The sequence below is a fragment of the Arachis hypogaea genome, chromosome 11 (assembly GCF_003086295.3).
Source record: "Arachis hypogaea cultivar Tifrunner chromosome 11, arahy.Tifrunner.gnm2.J5K5, whole genome shotgun sequence".
Taxonomy (NCBI): Eukaryota; Viridiplantae; Streptophyta; class Magnoliopsida; order Fabales; family Fabaceae; genus Arachis; species Arachis hypogaea.
The window spans coordinates 34,256,591-34,273,384 of NC_092046.1; positions in this window are offsets into that span (position 1 = coordinate 34,256,591).

Genomic DNA, 16,794 nt, shown 5'->3' on the forward strand with positions numbered 1-16,794 from the left:
TCACTCATCTGAGGTATTACTTGGTACGACCCAGTGCACTTGCCGATTAGTTTGTGGGTTTTTAAATACCACACCAACTGATATGGGGACATGCCAACAGGAGTATTGAATGCCATCCGGTATGCCCAGAGAGCATCATCAAGCTTCTTAGCCCAGTCCTTCTGTGAAGTACGAACGATTTTCTCTAGAATCCGCTTGAGTTCTTTGTTAGAGACTTCAACCTGTCCACTTGTTTGAGGGTGATAAGGGGTTGTCACCTTATGACGGACTGCATGTATTTGAAGAAGTGAGTCCAACTGTCTATTGTAGAAGTGGCTTCCTCCATCACTAATTAGTGTCCTTGGAACACTAAACCGGCTGAAAATATATCTCTGAAGAAAACTCAGTACCACTTTAGCATCATTGGTGGGTAAAGCCACTGATTCCACCCACTTGGACACATAATCAACCGCTACCAAAATGTAAGTGTTTGAGCATGATGGTGGAAAAGTCCCCATGAAGTCAATACCCCGCACATCAAACAACTAAATCTCCAGTATTCCTTGCTATGGCATCTCATGAGTAGGGAAGATTCCACTCTCTCTGGCACTTGCCATAGTTCCTCACAAAATCATGAGCATTTTTAAAGAGAGTCAGCTAATAAAAATTGTCCTGTAGGACCTTAGTAGCCATCCTCTCACCATCGAAGTGGCCACCATACTCATAACCATGACAATACCAGAGAATCTGTTGTGTTTTCTTATCTGAGACACAACGCCGAATAATACCATCTGAGCATCTCTTTAAAAGATAAGGTTGTTCCCACAAGAAGTACTTGGCATCATTTAAAAGCTTTTTAACCTGCTATTTAGTGTACTCCTTGTAGATGAACCTCATGGCTTTGTAGTTTGCAATGTCAGCAAACCACGGAGCCCTCTGAATCATGAAGAGTTACTCATCCAGCAAGGTCTCAGTCATAGCAGTGGGTTGTTGCATTCCCTCTCCAGGCTCAATCCTGAACCACTTGATTCTCTAACCATTTCTTGTCTCTAATCTCAATATCAAATTCCTAAAGAAGGAGCACCCACTTGATCAATCTTGGTTTAGAATCCTGGTTGGTTAGAAAGTGCTTAAGAGCAGCATGGTCAGTATAAATAATTATCTTAGAACCAATTAAATAGGACCTAAACTTATCAAATGCATAAACTACAGCTATTAACTCTTTTTGGTAGTTGTGTAATTCTTTTGCGTGTTAGTTAGCACACGGCTAGCATATTAAATGACGTGCATAAGCTTGTCTTGTCTCTGTCCCAAGACAGCCTCTATAGCATAATCACTAGAATTACACATCAATTCTAACGGTAAATTCCAGTTGGGAGGAGCTATGATGGGAGCAAAGACAAGCCTAGCTTTCAGAGTTTCAAAAGCATACAAATAATCATTATCATCAAAATTAAAAAGAATGCCTGCAACCAAGATGTTTCTCAAAGGTTTAGCAATCTTAGAAAAGTTCTTTATAAATCTCCTATAGAATCTTGCATGTCCCAAAAAACTCCGAATTGCCTTTGCATTAGTGGGTGGTGGTAATTTTTCAGTTACCTCTACCATAGCTTTATCAACCTTAATTCCTTTACTTGAAATCCGGTGCCCCAAAATAATACCCTCAATGATCATAAAATGGCATTTTTTTCCAATTCAAAACAAGATTTGTTTCTTGGCACCATTTCAAGACTAAGGAAAGATGCTTAAGGCAATAATCAAAAGAATTACCAAAAATAGAAAAATCATCCATAAATACCTCAATGAACTTTTAAACCATATCTGAGAATATATAAAGCATACACCTCTAAAAAGTTATTGGGGCATTACAGAGTCCAAACGGCATCCTTGGGTAAGCAAATACTCCAAAAGAACATGTGAATGTCGTCTTTTCCTAATCTTGAGGGTCTACAACAATCTGATTATAGCCAGAGTATCCATCTAGAAAACATTAAAAAGCATGGCCGGCTAACCTCCCAAGCATCTGGTCAATGAAAGGTAAGGGGAAGTGATTCTTTTTTGTTGCATTGTTGAGCCTTCTGTAATCAATACACATACACCACCGGGTGACGGTCCTTGTAGGAATAAGCTAATTCTTTTCATTCTTGATCACTGTCATCCTTTCTTTCTAGGAAACCACTTGCACAGGAGTCACCCATGGGATATTAGAAATTGGGTAAATTATCCCGGCTTTTCAAAGCTTTATCACTTCTTTTTGGACCACCTCCTTCATGGTTGGATTTAGTCACCTTTGTGGTTTCACAACCGGTTTAGCATCTTCCTCAAGGAGGATCTTGTGCATATATTTAGCCAGACTAATCCCCTTCAAATCACTAATGGTCCACCCAAGAGCTGTTTTATGACTCTTAAGCACTATAAGCAATGCTTCCTCTTCTTCGTGCCTCAGAAAGGAGCTAATAATCATTGAATATGAATCATGCTCGCCTAAAAATGCATACTTTAAAGAGGCAGGCAAGGGCTTCAGCTCAAGTTTTAGAGGCTCTTCCTCTGTAGTAAGCGTGTGTGGCTTCCCCCCTGGAGGTAGTGAATCATCAATCTCAAGCAAATCATCCTCAGAAAAGAGGTTCCAGAACACCATCAAGCTCTTCAAATTTAAATACCTCTTGAATCAGTGGCTCAATAAGGTCAACTCTCATACACCCCTCAAAATTACTAGGGTGTTGCAGAGCCTCAAGCACATTAACGACAACTTCCTTTTTGTTGACCCTTAGAGTCGATTCACCCTTTTGAACATCAATAAGGCTCTCCTTGTCACTAAAAAAGGTCTCCCCAAAATAATAGAGGCATTCTTTCTTCCATATCCAGTATAATAAAATCAGCAAAAAAAATAAATGGTCCTAATTTCACAAGTAAATTCTCAACAACTCCCAAAGGAAACTTAATTAAACGGTCAGCAAGTTAAAGAGAAATATGTGTGGGTTTTACCTAATCAATTTAGAGCTTTCTCATCAAGGAAAGTGGCATGAGATTAATACTAACTCCATGGTCACATAATACCCTCTGAATAGTGATGTTTTCAATGGTGCAAGGAATCAAAAAGCTCCACGGATCCTGCATTTTCTCAGGGAGATCTTGCTGAATAATGGCACTGCATTTCTTTGTTAGCACCACTGTCTCACTCTCTTTCCAATTCCTCTTGTTAGTTAACAACTCCTTCATGAACTTGGCATAAAGAGGCATTTGCTCAAGGGCCTCTACAAAAGAAATATTAATCTGAAACTTCCTGAAGACTTCTAAAAATCTAGAAAAGTGCTTGCCTTTAGAGGCCTTCTGAAGCCTTTGAGGATATGACATCTTGGGCTTGTACTCAGGTGCTTTAAACAACACCTGATATTTTTCAAGATCAACCGAAAAGGGATTACCCGGGTGCCTTGGAGAGACATGCTCCTCCTTGTTCTTGGCCTCCTCTGGAGCTTCCTTTTCAACCGGCTCCTCACTAAATTTTGCTTCTGAACCTGCTACCTTACCACTTCTCAGATGTTCAGCCTTGCACTCTTTCCTTGGATTAGGCACTGTGTCACTAGGAAGAGTATTAGGAGGCCTCTCAGGTGTTTTCTTGCTCAACTAACCTACTTGAATCTCCAAGTTTCTGAATGGAGCTTTTGTTTTCTATATAAAACTATGAGTTCTCTTGGAGAGTTCTACAACTATAGGCTCTAAGTCAGAAGATTTCTAAGACTGAGAAGGTTCTTGCTGTGGTTGAGAGGACTGAAACTAGCGGTTGTTGAAGTTATTCTGATTAAAATTGTCCTGAGAATTGTTGCTAAAATTTTGTTGCCTCTGTGGTTGATTTTTTCACCCAAAGTTTGGGTGATTCCTCCACCCCGGATTGTAAGTCTTAGAGAAAGGATCATTATTGGGGGATCTAGAAGAGTTGCCCATGTAGTTGACTTGTTTAGGAGAAAATTAGCCATAATCATAACTCTCACCTTGAGGGAAGCTACCACTCATGTTAGGATGTATCTTTAGTATTGACGGCTGAGACTTGCATCCCACTCAAGTGTTGCGTAATAGCATTAATCTATTGAGACATGGCCTTGTTCTGAGTAAGAATTGCATCCAAAACATCTAATTTCATGACTCCTTTTCTCACCGAGGTCCTCTTAGAAGAATACAGGTACTGGTTGTTAGCAACCATCTCAATCAAATCAAGAGCCTCTTCTGGAGTCTTTTTCATGTGGAGAGACCCGCCTGTAGAATTATTCAGAGACATTCTGGCAACCTCAGTAATTTCATCATAGAAAATCTATAACTGAGTCCAGTCTAAAAATATGTCAGGAGGACACTTTCTGAGCATCATCATGTACCTCTCCCAGCCTTTATAGAGAGATTCACCCTTTCTCTGTCTAAAAGTCTAAACATCATTCCTCAGCTTAGTCAGCTTCTGAGGTGGAAAGAACTTGGTCAAGAATCTATTGACAAACTTGTCCCGTGTATCCAAGCTCTCCTTAGGTTATGTGTCAAGCCATTACTTGGCTCTGTCCCGCACAGCAAATGGAAAGAGCAACAATCTATAGACGTCAGGATGAACTCCATTAGTCTTCACCGTGTCACAGATCTATAGAAAATTTGAGATAAACAAGTTTGGGTCTTCCTGCGGAAGTCCATAAAACTGACAATTCTGATGCACCAGAGAGATGTGTTGAGGCTTTAACTCAAAGTTGTTAGCTCCAACAGAACGTACAACAATGCTGTTGCCATAGAAGTTGGGGTTTTGAGTAGTGTAGGAGCCAAGAGTCCTCCAAAGTTGCTCATGAGCATTAGGAGCATTGGGAATAACAACAATGTTGTTATTTGGCTCCATAGTAACTTCTTCAGTAGCTTTGTAAGCTCTAGCCTGCTATAAATGCATTCTTAAAGTCCTCTCAATCGTAGGATCAAATTTGAGAAGAGGTTCCTTGTCTCTGTTCCTAATCATAAACAAACAAAAGACAAGAAAAAGTGGGAATCTCTACATCAGAGTGAAGAGAATTCCCAGTGAGGTATTATGAGTGAAAGAAGTAAAGCAAAATAAAATAAATAAATAGTACTAGAATTTTCAAAATTAAGGGAAAACTTTTTAAATAAATTAAGGATAAATTTTTGAAAATTAAATGGAAGAAATTAAACAAAATTAAAATTAAAGCAAAGAACGTCTAATCTAAGCTCTCAAACAACGGGTAGTTGTCAATCACAGTCGATCTCTAGCAACAACGCCAAAAATTTAGTATGAATTTTCAAAACCACAAACTAACCGGCAAGTGCACTGGATCATACCAAGTAATAACTCAGGTGAGTGAGAGTCGATCCCACGAGGATTCATAGACCAAGCAACAATAATTGAATGATTTACTTAGTCAGAAAAGTAAATAAGAGTGTTTGGGTTTAAATTGTATTAAACAGTAATTCAGAGAATTCAACAAAGTAAACAACAATTTAGTTGTGAAGATTATATGGAAGAAGAGTTAAGGTTTCAGAGATATTTATTCTTCCGGATTAAAAGTTCTTACCAACTACTTTAATCATGCAAGATTCAATTCATGGCAAACTTTAATTGATTAAACCGTAATTCCTTAGTGATTTAATCTCCTCTAACCCAATCAACCGCCAATTCTTTGGTCACTTAATTTAGATCAAAGGCTTAAATTCAATTATAGTTTATTAGCTACACAAACCCTAAATACCCAGAGAAAAGGTGATTATATGTCACGTATTATGTTAAGTCTAAGTAATTAGAGAATTATGAGGAATTACTTTCAATCTATTATTCAAGTGAGTTAACTTTTCCAAGAGTCAACAAGAATTCAAATAGAAAAGAGTTATCTTTCAATATACTCTAATTCCTAGGAAGTGGAACGAAAGTAGTCCTTAATTTAAATCAATACATTAATTAAAAGTAGAGTGATGATAGTGTTATTCCATCAAAATAAATAGAGCTTCTAACCTTAACTGAGGAGGTTTAGTTGCTCATGACTTAGAGAAAACTAGGATTCCAAAAGTCTGTAAAGTGCGGAATGAGGAGGAGAGCCCGAGGAGAGGAGAGAGTGCGAAAGGTTGAATCTTTTCTCCTTTTATATCTAACCTAATTTGATTTAAAAATAAAATAAAATAATAACTACTAAAATCTCAAAAGATTGTGTTTTTGTTTTAATAATAATGAAAATACAATAAAATAAAATAATTATTAACTAAATCTAACTAATGAAGCCCCTTCAGTAGAGTCCAAATACGTGCTACTGGCGCTAAATTCCAGGCTCGGTGTTTAACGTTGCTGAGGCCCAAACGAATTGTGTATTTGATGTCTTCCTGGCGCTAAACGCTAGGCTCGGCGTTTAGCACCACGAGCGTGTGGCTTTGGCACGCTTTACAAAGCACCTGGTGCTAAGTGCTAGGTCGTGGCGTTTAGCATGAACCCAACAGTAAGCTTGCACGCATTACGAGGAGCCTGGCGCCAATCGCCTAGTAGTGGCGTTTAGCGCCAGCTTGGCAGTATCAAATTTCTTCCTTTTTCTTCTGCACGAACTCTGCCAAACTCGTTCGGAGTTTTCCTGAAATAATTAAAACTACAATGCGCCTTAAAGTAATATCCAAATAGGTTTCAAATACTAAAATCTAAATAATACTCAATAAATTCATATATAAAATAATAAGAAAATATAGAAAATATGCTCACGCATCACAATGTCGTCCTTTCCCCGCGCGAGCCCTAGAGCTCTTGCCTCGCGTCTCTCTCCCAGCTCAGCAACGACGACGATGACGATTCCTCGTGGTGGTCATGCTCCTCCCTTCGGCGATGTCAGCGGCAACTGGCAGTGAGCTGGGCACGACAACGTGGTACGGTGGCTGGCGCGTTCCCCATCCTCCCTTCCTCTGTCCTCCTGTTCTCTGCTCTCTCGAATCTTACTCTCCCTTTTCCCCTGTTTTCGTTTTTCTCTTTTTTTTTCTTTGGTTCCCAGCTGTGTGTGTGTGTGTGTGTGTTCAGAAGGGGTAGGTGAGTGGCGGTGAGGTGGTGGCTGCTAGTAGATGTTAGGGTTAGCGTTGTATTTTGGGGATTTAAGATTTTGATTTGGGAATTAGGGTTTGGTTAGAGTATTAATTAAAAATTAAATTTAATCCAATAAAATTACTTTAAGAATACCATTTTATTTAATCAATTTGCCAATTAATTTTTCAAACAAGAATTCCAATTTAAGAGTAGAGGTAATGAAATAAATTTTCTTTTATTCATAAAATTAACTAAAACTTTCAATAATTTAATTTAAATTATATATAAAACTCTCTTTTATTTCCCATTACTAAAACTTTAAATTTTAATTAAGCAAAAATTCAAATCATTAATTTCAATTAAATAAAAGTATCTAATTGTAATTGAAAATTATATAAATCCAAATGAATTTAAAACTCAAAGTCTCATAACTTTGATTTATTTACTTTTCAGTAAAGACAACTTTCTGAAAATAAAACCACATATATAAACATAAATAATTCATTATTTATTTTCTAAAAATCAGGGATCTTACATCCTACCCCACCTATAAAAATTTTTGTCCTCGAAAAATTGATACAAAACAATCGAGGCTTATATTACCTTCAGTTTTTAAACACAATCAAGGAAGAAGCAAAAAGATCTCAGCATATATACATATATACAGTTTGAATTACTTGGATTTTTATATGGTATAAAAGTACGTATAAGGGTAGAAGTATGATTACAAAGCAGAAGTTATGAAGCAGGCTTGACGCAAAAGATGATATGGTTCAAACATGTGATGGTAAGGCAAGGCGGCGAAGGGTTATAAAATAGGTTGGGGTTAAAACGATGTGATTACCGTCCGCATACTAATCTCGTATCAGCTTCAAAGTTTTAACTTCCCAAACTTCAACTTCTAACGTTTCTCAAACCCCACGATATGCATTACCTATTAGTTCTATGTCGCCTACAATAACCCCTTAGTCCTCTCATATACAAAACCATCAGTGTTAAGCCGGCCAAACTTAATACCATGATGTATGCAATGGTACATTGTCAGCATTAATAAGTAGACAGTCATGTGCATAAAGATCTAACTCTTGTCATTCGAATAAGACCTAGTACATACAAACGCATAGAGTATGCAACTGAAGCATAGTCAGTCCATTTCTCAAACTCTATAGAAAACACTACTCTGATACCATAATGTAACACCCTCACTATCAGAATATTGTAACATCCTAACTTTTAGCACCCCATGATCGTACCAAAAGCAAGGCGTTACTAACCTAATTCCTTTTATTATCTGTTTAATATTGAGCCTTTACGCATAAAACTATTGATGGTTTTACTAAAACTTATAACTTTTCCAACAAGAATAAGCAACATATATTCACATACTTAATATTAATAATACATTGTAGTATTACATACAAAAGCAATTACAGAACCTACCACTCTGAATAAAACTCTAACTGACAAGGCGAGGGGAAAAATAAATTCTAGCAACTCAACTCGTAAACATATTCCTCTGTGCTCCCACAACTTCGCAATAAGCCTTTGCACCTGTAGCTGAAAGGGGTGGAGATAGAGGGTAAGAACTGGGGAGTTCTTAGTAGGGTCGGGGTTAAAAGTTAAGTTCTTTATCCAAATTTAAAACTCTTATTTTTCTTATAAAAATTTCACGCAAAATGATATTTCATATATTTCACCGCTTACTAAGAAACCATTTTAATCGAAGCCTACTGCTGCTCCTTCCAATCACGGCCTTTGGCCCAAATCAAATCAACTCGATCTCTGGTCTAAATTAAATCAACTCGGCCTACGGCCCAATTCAACACGAATTACCATCAAAACTCAATCACAAAATAGAATCAATCATAGGCACAAATAATTCAAGACAAACACAAATCAGGAGGCAATTACATAACATAGAATCCAATCACAAGCACACACAATCATGAAAACATAATCACAACAAGTATGCACAAATAAGTATGATGCATGTCTAGTCCTATACAGGTCATGAGCTCATATATCGGTTTGTTGCCCGATTCCCGACACTGGTCCTGAGATAAGCGTTTCATATTGTGGTCCTTATCTTAGCCAACGTTCCTTCCAGCCATGAGCGTTACGCATCGCCGTCCTCATGAGGGAACCTTCTTTATGGTCTTCAGTGAGCGTTACGCATCGCCGTCCTCACTGAGCCGTCCCTATAGTATCAACGTCCCCTCCATGAACGTTACGCATCGCCATCCTCATGGGAGAACTTTTCTTTCGGTCTCCAGTGAGCGTTACGCATCGCCGTCCTCACTGAGCCGTCCTTATAGTGTCAAGTGAGCGTTACGTATCGTCGTCCCCACTAGACACTTGGCACTAAGGCCCAAACAGCACTCAATTTCTTTTCAATCTTTGCTCTCTACTCTACTGTGGTAGAGATCCCTTTAATTAATACCTTCTTTTCTATCTGCTCTACTGTGGCAGACGTTCATTAAAATCTTTTAGTCTTTGCTCTCTGCTCTCTTGTGGCAGAGATCCCTTTAGTTAATACATTCTTTTCTTTCTCAGCTTTCTCATCTCTTTTTCATTATCCTCATTGGAATTCTTACTTTGGAACTTCTCAGAATATGAATTGATTATTTTTCAACCATATCTTATTATCTCTATGTACCTCTTTTCTTGGTGGACCCTATTTTCTTTGATTTGAATTTGAACTTATTTCAATGTAACAATTTTTGAGAACGAAATTTTTATAAGTGGGGTAGGATGTAATACTCCGAATTTCTGAAAATTAAATAATTAGTTATTTATGAATTATTATATTTGTTAAAATTTTATTTTTAAATAAACTATTTTTTAACAAAAATAATTAAATTAAATTTTATGATTTTTAAAGTTTAATTTAATTATAACTTATTTTATTAGTTTAAATTATTTATTAAAAACTATTTTGATAGGCAAAATTAAGTTATTATTATTATTATTATTATTATTATTATTATTATTATAAATGAGTTAATTATGTATATATAATAGAAAAAAAATTATCAACAAAGCTATTAATAAGAAAATTAAAAAAAAAATAAAACTTAGCTTTTATATATATATATATATGACCGTATACCCCTGACCCTTTATTTAATGGAATTGTGATCCTTGATTATATATATATATATATGACCGTATACCCCTGACCTTTTATTTAATGGAATTGTGATCCTTGATTAGTATTATTATTTAATATTAATTTCCTTTATTCCTTTCTTTTGGCTTAAGCCATTAAAGAAATAAGAAAAAAAACAAGGAAAAGCTAGACTGGCTTATTTATATATAAGCATATATGTATACATAATTGACACATGTTTCTTTTATAACATTAATCATCCTTCATCATTCTTCATTTCTTTCTTATTACCACCGAACAAGAAGAAAGAAAATAAGGGAGAGAGAATCCGAAGCTTGCATGGAAGAAAATCATAACTTCTACCGAAATTCCGACTTCAATTTTTGAGTTTTGTAATTCTAATAAAAAATCTAATTCGATAAAAGAGTTTGTATCTTCTTTTCCTACACATTAGCATCATTTTTGTTCGATAAAAGTTGACGGTAACATAACTTCCCTTCTCCTTGAGTTCAGTCAATTGGAGTTCTAAAAAGCATAGACGATTTCTGACGTTTTTTTCTTCAGCAGCTCGGTCAGAAAGCTTCTCCGAAGCTTCGAGTATTTTGATTTCGTACGAAGGTAGAGTTTGGTAATTTTATAATAATTAAATATGAATTTGATAAGAGAATGTTGTTTTGGTTGATAATTGTTTGAGTTTAAATGAGTTTGTGTTGAATTATAAAGGGGTGTCCATGGATCGGATCGTATCCGCAGATCTGCGGTAAATATCCGCATCCGATCCGAAAATTGCAGATACGATCCAATCTGCAAATTGATCGGATCGGATCGCGGATATCTGCTCTACATCCACGTATCCGATCCGTGGATCCGCACTATAATAATTAAAAAATAAATAAATATATATATGTTTGGTATTATATTTATTTGTTTGTATGTTTTAGTTAGTAATTATTATTCATATATTGTATTATTTTATTTTTGTTATTTAGAGAGAGTTTGATTAAAAATATTTTAGGAATAAATAAATTTAAAAGTATGAAAGGAATATTTTTAGTTTTTTATCGAATTCTTTTACATAGAAATATGATTAAAAAGAAAAGGTTTAATTATGCGGATATATCCGATATCCGATATCCGATCCGATCCGCAAATGTGCGGATCGGATCCGGCACTAAAAAGTGCGGATATCATATCCGATCCGATCCGATAGAAGTTGTGCGGATCGGATAGAATTTTCGGCCATATCCGATCCGATCCGATCCGCGGACACCCCTAGAATTATTATTGTTGCTTGTGATTTGTTAGTTTGGCTTTGAAAAAATAGCTCAGCAGTGGTTGTTTTAATGATTTTAGGACTATTATGATATGATATTTTTAAGGAAATTGGTGAGATTTGGTAGTTGAAAGATTAAATTAAAAACTAAAAAAAATCGGTAATAGTAAAGCTTAAAAAATAGACTTAAAACTCAAGATGAAAACTTGAAGAATTTTGGAAATGAGATTCAGTTTTTTGATAAAATTATAATTGGGGAATCAAGATTTATATTTGATAATGAAATAGTAATTTAATAAAAAATTGAAGTTAATTTTATAATTATATACGTTTTTCGGGTATTTTAGGTAATAAGTAAAGTTTAGGGGTAAAATAGATATTTTATAAAAGTTCAAGCTATTTTTATAAATATGAAAATAATTGAGGATTTGAATATAATTTTATAAAATATTGAGGTTAAAAAAATAGAACATTAAGAGATTCGTGATTTAGAAAGTAATTGATAAAAGTTTAAAAGTAAGATTTTATAAACTAAGTTTTAAGAAAAGATATAAATATATTATTTATTTGCTATTTAAAATATCTTATTTATATTATTGTTATTATTATGTTATTAAGAATATTATCTAGTAAAGATATTATTAATATTATTATACGTTAGAAAAGAGCAAACAAAGTAATTATAAAAACTTTAGAGAATGCATACTTAATTAAAGTACTTTACAATTCTTTTCCATAAGATACTTAGGAAAAGACGAAGAAAGAATGTGAAGTTGAGTTATGATAAAGAATTAAAATATTGAAGAAAAGAAGAGAGAAGGAAAATAAGTAAGAAAATAAAAAGAAAGATGAGAAAGAAAAGAATGTATTAACTAAAGGGATATCTGCCACAGGAGAGTAGAGAGCAGAGAACAAAGACTAAAAGATTTTAATGAACGTCTGCCACAGTAGAGCAGATAGAAAAGAATGTATTAATTAAAGGAATATCTACCACAGTAGAGTAGAGAGCAAGGATTGAAAAGAAATTGAGTGCTATTTGGGCCTTAGTGCCAAGTGTCTAGTGGGGACGGCGATACGTAACACTCACTTGACACTATAAGGACGGCTCAGTGAGGACGGCGATGCGTAATGCTCACTGAAGACCAAAAGAAAGGTTTCCCCATAAGAACGGCGATGCGTAACGCTCATGGAGGGGACGTTGATACTATAGGGACGACTCAGTGAGGACGGCGATGCGTAACGCTCACTGGAGACCATAAAGAAGGTTCCACCATGAGGACGGTGATGCGTAACACTCATGTAGGAGACGTTGGCTGAGATAAGGACGACGGTAAGAAACGCTTATCTCAAGACCAGTGTCGAGAATCGGGCAACAAATCGACACATGAGCTCATTACCTGTATAGGACTAGACATGCATCATACTTGTTTGTGCATACTTGTTGTGATTATGTTTTCATGATTGTGTGTGCTTGTGATTGGATTTTATGTTCTGTAATTGCCTCCTGATTTGTGTTTGTCTTACATTATTTGTGCCTATGATTGATTCTGTTTTGTGATTGAATTTTGATGGTGATTCGTGTTGAATTGGGCCGTAGGCCAAGTTGATTTAATTTGGACCAGAGACCGAATTGATTTGTTTTGAGCCAAAGGCCGTGATTGGAAAGACCAGCAGTAGGCTTTGGTTAAAATGGTTTCTTAGTAAGCGGTGAAATATATGAAATGTCATTTTGCGTGAAATTTTTATAAGGAAAATAAGAGTTTTAAATTTGAATAATAAACTTAACTTCTAATCCCGACCCTACTAAGAATTCTCCAGTTCTTATCCCCGATCTCCACCCCCCTTTCAGCTACAGGTGCAAAGGCTTATTGCGAAGTTGCGGGAGCATAGAGGAATATGTTTACGAGTTGAGTTGCTAGAATTTATTTTTTTTCTCGCCTTGTTAATTAGAGTTTTATTCAGAGGGGTAGGTTCTGTAATTGCTTTTGTATGTAATACTACAATGTATTATTAATATTAAGTATGTGAATATGTGTTGTTTGTTCTTGTTGGAAAAGTTATAAGTTTTAGTAAAACCATCGATAGTTTTATGCGTAAAGACTTAATATTAAATAGATAATAAAAGGAATTAGGTTAGTAACGCCTCGCTTTTGGTAGGATCATGAGGTGCTAAAAGTTAGGGTGTTACAAATATCACGCTTCCTGCCGCACCACTCTGATAGTAAGAAGTATTACGACGACTCTTATATATATAATAAAAAGATAGGAGCCCTTGACCCGAAATTGTATCGTTGTTCTCTTTGAAAAAAAATCGGAAATACTCTTTTATTAAAAACAAACAAGCATAAACATATATACAAAACTTCTTATACAAGTAACTTATACATATTATATACATACAAATCATACAACTCCTATCCCTCTTACAAAATTATAATGACAAAGGCGAGGGATAAACCATGATTAATATATATACAAACAAAAACAGTACAGCTAATGACTTCGCAAAACTTCCTCAGCTTCCTCGCCCGTCCTAAAAAGAAAAGTCTGTAGGGGTGAGAACATCATCCTCGCTAGTTCTCAATAGAGAATTTTTAAGAATTTTTATAAGAAGATATTTTAAATAAAATTATTTACAATTGTAGATTGTCAGCTCATCCTTCAATTTTAAAACTCATATTTTTCTTATAAAAATTCCACACAAAAAATAACATTCTATACATTTCACCGTTTACAAAAAATTATTTTTTCCAAAACTTACCGCTGATCCAACTAATCACGGCCTCCGGCCCAAATTAACTCAACTTGGCCTCCAACCCAAACTAAATCATCTTGGCCTCTGGCCCAATTCAAAACAAATCACCGCTATCATCAATCCACCACCAATACTTCGAAAACATAAATCAATCACAAGCACAAATAAATACAAGACAAATACATTTAAAGAACAGTTACAGTAGGTATCACAATTACCAGCTAAAAAAATTCATCAGATAGGCAAACCAAAACACTTAATCACACACAAACAAAGCAAACAAATGCAACATGATGCATACCTGTCCTACTAGCCATGAGCTCACGTGTAGGTTATATTGCCAGAACCCGATACATCTGGCAGCTAACCCGGATATCGTCTCTTTGACATGCCGCCACACTCTTGGGATATAGTGCCCGCCACACTCATGGGATACAGTGCCCGTCGCATTTTCTAGGATAAAGTGTTCCCACACTCTTGGAATATAGCATCCACCACGCTTTCGGGATATAGTGCCTGTCACACTCATGGGATATAGTATCCGACACACTTTCCAGGGTAAAGTGCTCCCACACTCTTGGGATATAGCGCCCGTCACGCTCTTGGGATATAGTGCCCAACACACTCATGAGAGATAGTGCCCGACACACTTTACAACAGAGAGAAAATGATACAACAAATCAAAATAAAATATACATTCACACTTCACATTCATAATCATTGTCCTCATAATCACTTTCAATCATTCTTCTTCCTCATCTCTTACTTGGAGCAAGTGGACAACGCCATTGCATCTTACCCAGCTTCTCAAGTCTTACTCGGAGCAAGTGGATAACACCACTGCATCTTACCCGGTAATTCAAATCGTAAATCTCCTCTTCCTTTAAAACCAAAACCTTCAAAATCATTTTCGAATTTAAACTCTTTTCAAAAGACAAAGGAAAACCATTTATTAGTTAAATCCCTTGGCAAAGCTTCTAGACTTTTAGGAGAGCAACAACTAATCTCATTTTAAAACCAAATCATTTAAACTCAAACATAATTCATTCTTTTCTTAAGTAAATCAAAATCAAATAAAACAATTCTTCAATCCAAGTTAACCAAAATAAAACTTCTCAAAATTCTTCTAAAAATTTCGGCAACACTTCTCCTAAAACTCAAACTTTACCACCCTTCTCGAGTCCCATCTAAATCATTTTTCAAACTCTTTTCAAATCGTTTCCAATAAATCAAACCGATTCCAACTGCAAAATCATTTTCAATAAATCAAAATCATTTCTAATATCACAACATCTATAAAATCAAACCAATTAAAAATCAAACTGCTTACAAAACCAAACTATTTTCATATCTCAAATCATATCCAATTCTCATAATCATTTCCAATATTCTCAAATCATCCTATCATAATCTAGAAACCAAATTCAAAAAATCAGTCTAACAACGACCAACTCAACAAACTAAAACAACAAATCAGAATAACCAGCTTCCTCAATAATTCAATAAATCAATCAGATAAATAATCACATCCATCCAAACAGTTCAATTCAATTCATAAGACTAACGTAATCATAAAAATATATTTTTCATACTATTATCGACTTATAACAACTCTTGAAAGTAAAATAAAATTTAAGAAAATGCCCCTACCTAGATTTTCGAGAAACTCTGTAATTATTGAATACAACAAACCCTTTCTACTGGCCCCCGGCAGCGGTAGCCGCAGCCTCAGCTCCAAACCACTTTCGCAGCAACTACAACAACTCGCAACTAAGAAAAAATTGAACCAAGTAGCATAGCTCCTTGAACGGCAGTGGCGCGGGACACAGCTCCTCCTCTCCCAGTTCGACGGCAACGACGACGATTCCTCGTGGTGGTCGCGCTCCTCCCTTCGGCAACGTCAGCAGTGACTGGCGGCGAGTTGGGCACGACGACGTGGTGCGGTGGCTGGTGCGGTCTCCTTCCTCTCTTCCTTTCTCCTCCCGTTCTCTGCTCTCTCGAATCTCACTCTCCCTTTTCCCCTATTTTTATTTCCCCCCTTTTTTTTTGTTCCCAGCTGTGTGTGTTAGGAAGGGATAGGTGAATGGCGGTGGTTATTAGTAAATGTTAGGGTTAGGGTTATGTTTTAGGGATTTGATTTGATTTGGAATTAGGGTTTAGGTAGAGTATTAATTAAAAATCAAATTTAATCTAATAAAATTACTTTAAGAATACCATTTTATTTAATCAATTTGCCAATTGATTTTTCAAACAAGATTTCCAATTTAAAAGTAAAGGTAATCAAATAAATTTTTCTTTATTCATAAAATTAACCAAAATTTTCAATTATTTAATTTAAATTATATATAAAACTCTTTTTTATTTCCAATTACTAAAATTTTAAATTTTAATTAAACAAAAACCCAAATTATTAATTTCAATCAAACAAAAGTATCTAATTGTAATCGAAAATTATATAAATCTAAATTAATTTAAAATTTAATGTCTCATAACTTTGATTTATTTCCTTTTCGATAAAGACAACTTTTTAAAAATAAAAGCATATATATAAAAATTCGGAATCTTGCACTAGAAATGGTGCAATATATACAATCTCCCTGCCATATAAATAAACATGTACAAGATGTCCTGGTACGGGTTGAGAGATGGATCGA